The sequence below is a fragment of the Bubalus kerabau genome, chromosome 3, assembly GCF_029407905.1.
Source record: "Bubalus kerabau isolate K-KA32 ecotype Philippines breed swamp buffalo chromosome 3, PCC_UOA_SB_1v2, whole genome shotgun sequence".
Lineage (NCBI taxonomy): Eukaryota > Metazoa > Chordata > Mammalia > Artiodactyla > Bovidae > Bubalus > Bubalus kerabau.
Window position 1 is genome coordinate 67,327,855 of NC_073626.1, and position 8,074 is coordinate 67,335,928.

At 40.9% G+C, this 8,074-nt stretch overlaps 1 non-coding gene across 1 annotated transcript; it reads left to right on the forward strand.

The window, feature by feature from the left end:
* Nucleotides 1-392: 392 nt before the first annotated feature.
* LOC129648001 (U6 spliceosomal RNA) lies at nt 393-499 on the forward strand. Its single transcript, XR_008712607.1, has one exon. It is a non-coding gene; the product is annotated as a U6 spliceosomal RNA (small nuclear RNA).
* Nucleotides 500-8,074: the final 7,575 nt, after the last annotated feature.

Consider the following 8,074-nt stretch of genomic DNA (forward strand, 5'->3'; position numbering starts at 1 on the left):
GAGCAATCATCCTTGTCTAGTCCAGATAAAACCAAACTTAAACCATTTTAAAAAAGTGGTTTATCATTTCTGCTATTCAAAAAGAGTATGCTGGAAGTCATTTAATGATTCTTCCAGTGATATGGACAGGCTCGCAAACAAAAATGGGAATATAATGAGGCAACGGGTGCACAAAGTGTCCAGAGAGGAGAGGCCTAGACTGCTGAGAACCCAGGGCTCCACAGAGGCTGCAGCCCTGGCCCCTGACTAGCATCACCACAGCCATGTTGATGCAGATCCTCCCCCTAAAACACAGAAGATGGTGATTCTGATCCGGGTAAACAGGCCCACCCTCTTGGACAATTGATTTTTTATCTCTGGAAATTAGGTGGCCTTAAAAATTCCTCAGGCTTGTGCTGGGATGGGCAGCATATATACTAAAATTGGAACAATACAGAGAAGATTAGCATGGCCCCTGGGCAAGGATAACGTGCAAGTTCATGAAGCGTTCCATATTTTTAAAGAATATTACAAGAGATAAGGAAGGACACTACATAATGATCAAGGGATCAATCCAAGAGGAAGACATAACAATTGTAAATATCTATGCACCCAACATAGGAGCAACTCCATACATAAGACAAACACTAACAGACGTAAAAGGAGAAATTGACAGTAACACAATAGTAGTAGGAGACTTTACCACCCCACTCACACCAATGGACAGATCATCAAAATAGAAAATTCATAAAGGAAACACAAATGTTAAATGATACATTAGATGAGATGGATTTCATCCATAGCTTCAGGACATTCCATTCAAATGCAGAAGAATACACTTTCTTCTTAAGTGTACATGGAATATTCTCCAGGATAGACCCCATCTTGGGTTACAAATCAAACCTCAATAAATTTAAGAAAATTGAAATCATATCAAGCATCTTCTCTGACTTCTCTGCTATGAGTGAAAGTGAAAGTGAAGTCGCTCAGTCGTGTCCGATTCTTTGCGACCCCATGGACTGTGTAGCCTACCAGCCTCCTCTGTCCATGGGATTTTCCAGGCAATAGTACTGGAGTGGATTGCCATTTCCTTCTCCAGCAGATCGTCTTAACCCAGTGATGGAACCCAGGTCTCCCGCATTGTAGACAGATGCTTTACCTTCTGAGCCACCAGGGAAGTCCATCAATGCTATGAGACTAGATATCAATTACAAGAAAAAAAAACTAAGAAACACACACACATGGAGATTAAACAACACATTTCTAAATAGCCAACAGGTGACTGAAGAAATTAAAAGGGAAATCAAAAAAAATTTCTAGAAACAAATGACAATGAAAAAAATGACAACTCAAAACCTATGGGATGCAGCAAAAGCAGTTCTAAGAGGGAAGTTTATAGCAATACAATCCTACCTCAAGAAACAAGAGAAACATCAAATAGACAACCTAACTTTACACCTAAAATAACTAGAAAAGAAGAAGAACAACAACAACAACAAAAAAAAACCAAAATTAGGCAAAAGTAATATCTCTGCTTTTGAATATGCTATCTAGGTTGGTCATAACCTTCCTTCCAAGGATTAAGAGTCTTTTAATTTCATGGCTGCAGTCACCATCTGCAGTGATTTTAGAACCCAAAAAAATAAAGTCTGACACTGTTTCCACTGTTTCCCCATCTATTTGCCATGAAGTGATGGGACCAGATGCCATGATCTTCCTTTTCTGAATGTTGAGCTTTAAGCCAACTTTTTCACTCTCCTGTTTCACTTTCATCAAGAGGCTTGTTAGTTCCTCTTCACTTTCTGTCATAAGGGTGGTGTCATCTGCATATCTGAGGTTATTGATATTTCTCCCAGCAATCTTGATTCCAGTTTGTGCTTCATCCAGCCCAGCGTTTCTCATGATGTACTCTGCATATAAGTTAAATAAGCAGGGTGACAATAGACAGCTGGAAAAACTGGACAGTATAAGAATGAAATTAGAAACTTCCTAACACTGTTTACAAAAATAAACTCAAAATGGATTAAAGACCTAAATGTAAGACCAGAAACTGTAAAACTCTTAGAGGAAAACATAGGCAGAACACTCGATGACATAAATCAAAGCAAGAGCCTCTATGACCCACCTCCTAGAGTAATGGAAATAAAAGCAAAAGTAAACAAGTGGGACCTGATTAAACTTAAATGCTTTTGCACAATAAAGGAAACTATACGCAAGGTGAAAAGACAACCCTCAGAATGGGAGCAAATAATAGCAAATCAAACAACTGGAAAAGAATTAATTTCCAAAATATATAAACAGCTCATACAGCTCAACGCCAGAAAAACAAACACTCAATTAAAAAGTGGGGAAAAGACCTAAACAGACATTTCTCCAAAAAAGATATACAGATGGCTAACAAACACATGAAAAGATGCTCAAAATCGCTCATTATTAGACAAATGCAAATCAAAACTACAATGAGATATCACCTTACACTGGTCAGAATGGCCAGCATCAAAAAGTCTACAAACAATAAATGCTGGAGAGGATGTGGAGAAAAGGGAACACTCTTGCACTGTTGGTGGGAATGTAAATTGATACAGCCATATGGAAGATGGTTTTTTTAAGATGGAAATTCCTTAAAAAACTAGGAATAAAACCACCATATGATCCAGCCATACCACTCCTAGGCATGCATCTGCAGAAACCAGGGTTGAAAAAGACACATATATCCCATTGTTCATTGCAGCACTATTTATAACAGCTAGAACATGGAAGCAACCTAGATGTCCATTAACAGATGAATGGATAAAGTTGTGGTACATATACACAGTGGAATATTACTCAGCCATAAAAAGGAACGTGTTTAAGTCAGTTCTGATGAGGTGGATGAACTTAGAACCTATCATACAGAGTGAAGTGAGTCAGAAAGAGAAAGCTAAATATCGTATTCTAATGCATATATATGGAATCTAGAAAAATGGTACTGAAGAATTTATTTACAGGTCAGCAATGGAGAAACAGACATAGATAATAGACTTATGGACATGGGGAGAGGGGAGGAGAGGGTGAGATGTATGGAAAGAGTAACATGGAAACTTACATTACCGTATGTAAAATAGATAGCCAACGGGAATTTGCTGTATGGCTCAGGAAACTCAAACAGAGGCTCTGAGGCAATCTAGAGGGTTGGGATCGGGCAGAAGATGGGAGGGAGGTTCAAAAGGAGGGGATATATATATATATATATATATATACCTATGGCTGATTCATGTTGAGGTTTGACAGAAAACAACAAAATTCTATAAAACAATTATCCTTCAATAAAAAATAAATTAAAAAAGAATATTAAACCAAAAAAAAAAATTCTTGAGGCTTGAAGTAGACAGAGAGGACATAGCAATTGTTTCCTCCACACCAGGAATTATGACATATTGTAAGGTTCTTCTTGTCATGGGAGAGAGGGACAGAAAACAAGCCTGCTTTGATCAGGTGCAGATTTAAATTAGTTCTTTACATTTAGCTGCTGCTGCTGCTGCTGCTAAGTTGCTTCAGTCGTGTCCAACTCTGTGCGACCCCATAAACGGCAGCGCATCAGGTTTCCTCATCCCTGGGATTCTCCAGGCAAGAACACTGGAGTGGGTTGCCATTGCCTTCTCCAATGCATGAAAGTGAAAAGTGAAAGTGAAGTCGCTCAGTCGTGTCCGACTCTAGCGACCCCATAGATGGCAGCCCACCAGGGTCCTCCGTCCATGGGATTTTCCAGGCAAGAGTACTGGAGTGGGTTTCCATTGCCTTCTCCTACATTTAGCTAGAATTGTTAATTGTTAAAGGACATTTTATCACCCACTCATTCAATGGCACGTTGATGCAACGTTTGCTGTAGGAGTTTTTGCTAGGTACCCGCCCTGCTGGAATGCACAGTCTGATGCTGGGGGCAGACAAGACATCTGACAAATTGTGAGAAGTGGTAAGAAGGGTATAGAGGATTCGCTAATACAGGCCATGGGCTGGAGGTGAGGGTAGGGTGGAGAGGACCTACTTAACAGGGTAGTCATGGAGTAAGAATCATGGTGAAGGTAATGATCTTAAGTTTTAGAGTCCTTCACTTGTTCCAGCCATGGAGCCCTATGATCATGTGTTTTTTAATAAGATTCACAATTTTTCCTTAAAAAAATTTCTCCCAAATTACATAAGCTTCAGAGCTTGCAACATCTGAATTCATGCCTGGTGGTTGGGGAAGGTTTCTCTGAAAAACAGACATTTTGGTTGATTCCATTAGGATAAGAGTCTGCTGTGCTTGATGTGAGGGTAGCGGTTCTGTTGGGTTGAAGGGCCATTTGAAAATCCTGAAGCTGGATATTGCCCAACCACTTGGAGGAAGTGTGGAGGGAGCAGAATGGAGAATGGAGAGAGAGGGAGGAGGCAAATGTGGAGAAGGTAACCGGGGCAAACCCTGGGGGGGTCACAGGGGTCACAGGAGGGAGTCTGGTTTATGTCAAAGTGATACGGAAAACCACTGGAGTGTTCTGGGCAGGCAAATGACACAATCAGATTTATATTTGTAAAAGATTTCTCAGAATTGATATAAGGTTGGGAGCATGATTAAAGAAAGGAGACTGTGGCAGTATTCCAGGTGAGACGGTGGCTTAGATTAGACTGGTGATTGTAGTGGTTATGGAGGGAAGTGGAAAGATTTAGGATACATATCAAATTTTGAAATCATAGCTGATGGGTTGGATTGTAGGGAGCTGGGAAGATAAAAGAGAAGAGATGACCTAATAGATATTGGAGGTGGGGCAGAAATATTGCCAGAAGGCTGCAATAATCCCAAGCTGTGTTAGGAATATCTAGGAAGGCACCTATTAATACAATGGCTAGGGCTTTATATATGTGAATATGGCAACGCTGACATCTCTTTGAAGGTGATGTAAGAGCAGGATTACGGAGTTAGACATGATTCTGCGTTCCTTAATTCCACTCGAGTGCCCAGGAATGAATTAGGTATGTGAAACATGTATACCATCTTCATAAATCAGACTTTAACTTTGTTATCGGAGTTTGTTTACATTTCTTAGTGGCCTGTGGGAAACAATTACATGACCGCTACTGAATCATTCCAATCAACGAACAGACCAGCCTTTGAGAGCTCACATGAAATGTGGCCAACATGGTGTTTGCCTGTGGCTTAAGACCTTGACTTTAGGAGGTTTCATTAGGAGATGTTTTCCTAGAGTTAGAAACACATTTTTGCAAAAAAAAAAAAAAAAAGCAGTGAAGAGAAGTATTGGCTAATCTGGTTCTCTAATTTCTTCCAAGTATAACTGAAAGTTCCAAGGTTAACTGTAATTAACACAATCTGAGGGTTTAAGATCCTCAAAAATCCATATTTCTGTGTGGTATATACAGCATGAGAGACAATTCCAAAGAGCTGGGAAAAGAAAACACTGTAAGGAGAGAGTAATTGCTGTGCTAGCCTTAAGAAAATTCTTACCCTTTCCTTAGGGAATATAAAGCAATAAACATAACTGGGTAGTTGCAAATGCAATGAAAGTCATATTATTCTTAAATAGTCATATAATTCTTAAATTATAAGTATTCTTATATTCATTAATTAGGCTTTCAGAAAATAGAGGTATTGAAATAACCTTGGAATTCAGGAAGGAGATCATTAGGCTGCAAAATAAGTTTCTTAAGGACTGACATCTCTAACTACGTAATGTGAAGAATGGCAGTCAACGTAGCATTCAACTCTATATGAAATCTTCCAAGATGGATTCTGTATAAATAAGTTTCTATCTTATTTCAGAGCCCCTTTCTTTAGATTCTTCTCTGTTTTTTGATGAGAGTTGGTGATCTAGGAGTTTTTATATCTTGTCATTATGGGACTTCTGCCCTTCACTATCCTCACACACACAATTTCTGAAATACTTATTTTGAAGCCTAGTGTCTAGGCTTCAGAGAAGCCTAATTTGATAAGAAGTCTAATCTACGGGGGGGAAAAAGGAAGGCATGAGAAGGTAGCAGAAGACAAATGAGCCTGACAGGAAAGCCAACGTAAGACCAGTAGGGGTGAAATTAATACTCTCGGGATTGCTTACATTGGAGTGTTAAACCCTGAAGAAGTTCAAAGTAGGTATGATAAAAACATTTCCGATAAAGGTAGGAAAAGAGGCAAAACGATGCAAGAATTAGAATGGAATGATTCAGGAGACCTTGCTGATGGTGCTGGAAAGAAAAGTAATGTAGGCTGAAATTCTGCCCATTGCAGAATTTTTGGTATGTAAACAGCAAGTAGAACAGCCTATGCTGTTTCCTTGTGAGGTCTCTGCCTCCAGCTCAGACTCTCTGTTAGCCATCAGCCAAGAGTTATGTCCAAAGTCAAACTAAGGCATCAGAATTAAGTGTTAGCAGGAATTCCCTGGCAGTCCCGTGGGGAGGACTCCAAACTTCTATTGTAGGGGGCACAGGTTCAATCCCTGGTTGGGGAACAAAGATACTACAAGCTGTGCACCACAGTCAAAAAATAAGATAACTGAAGTGTTAGCTTAAAAAACATGAGTGTTAGTATGTGGAGAGCCGATGCCACCATGTGTGAACTCTGAAAAGTAACCCTTCCCACCTTCTGGCTGTGACATGTCAAGGACCTGAGGGTCATTCCTGCTGCTGGAGCCAATCTCAGCATCGACTCCTGGAGATGCAGCCATCACCTCCGAGCCCTGCCAGGCATCCCGGGGAACCAGTGTTACATGGCTTCTGGAGAGTGGCTGCACCAGTAGAACATGAAGCATCTGGAAACTGTCTTAGATCCACTCCCAGAGCCAGATTCCACCCAGGAGCATCCCCACTCTGCCCCTGGAGTCCTCTCAGCTGACCTGCCTACACATAGCTGTTGGCACTGTTTGGGTTGTCTCACCAGTTACACTGGACTTCTACTACAAGCAAACAATTCAGTGTGCTTCTGGCTACCCCTGGGTTGGGAAGATCTGCTGGAGAAGGGATAGGCCACCCACTCCTGTATTCTTGGGCTTCCCTGGTGGCTCAGATGATAAAGAATCCACCTGCAATGCGGGAGACCTGGGTTCAGTCCCTGGTTTGGGAAGATCCCTTGGAGAAGGGGATGGCTACCCACTCCAGTATTCTGGCCTGGAGAATTCCATGGACAGAGGAGTCTGGCAGGCTACAGTCCATGGGGTCGAAAAGAGTAGAACACAACTGAGCGACTTTCATTTTCACTGGATACCCCAAAATATCATCGCTGGATGTGTTGTTCATAAAATACCCTAGTTTTGTCGCTAAGTCATGTCCGACTCTTTTGCGACCCCAAGGACTGTAGTCCCCCAGGCTCCTCTGTCCATGGGATTTTGCAGGGAAGAAAACTGGAGTGGGTTGCCATTTCCTTCTCCAGAAGATCTTCCCTACCCAGGAATTGAACCCATGTCTCCCACTTCTCCTGCATTGCAGGCAGATTCTTTACCTCTGAGCCACCTGGGAAGCCCTTATATGATACTTACTCTGTTTGCCTTTGGTTAAAAAAAAAAAAAAAAAAAAAAATAACTTTTTATTAAAAGAAAACCCTGAGTGAATATGAGGTCTTTATCTCATTGTTGCCAGGTATGGTATGGTTTTTGTTAAAGCTTGAAGAGTAAGAAAATGGATGACTTTAATCAGCCACTAATGGGGAAAAATAAGCTTAAATATGTGACTTTCCATAAGATTAAAATTTGGGAAAACTAGCTAGACTTGCCCCTGTCTGTTGTGTTCTTCAGTAAGTACATGACAAAAATACACGGCAGCCAGGTTTGCCCCTCTGTTTTGTGTATTAATAAAATTAGTCGTTGTGCAGTTCAGTTGACCCTGCCTTCTGCAGGCTGCAGCTGCTTTGGCATGCTAATTGAATTGTCAATAATAAACACAGGAAAAGAGGCACTTCAAGCTGCCATTTCAGGGCCACGAAACTTTCGCTTAGAGGCTGCCTGCTGTTTCTCCCAACTGTGCATGAAAAGCAATTAAGAAAACTCTTGTGTAACTGTAGTCTGCTAAATCAAGGATAAACTGTATATGGGAACTAACAAAAGACACAGAAAACGCCTGCAAATCTTCTCAGAACCAA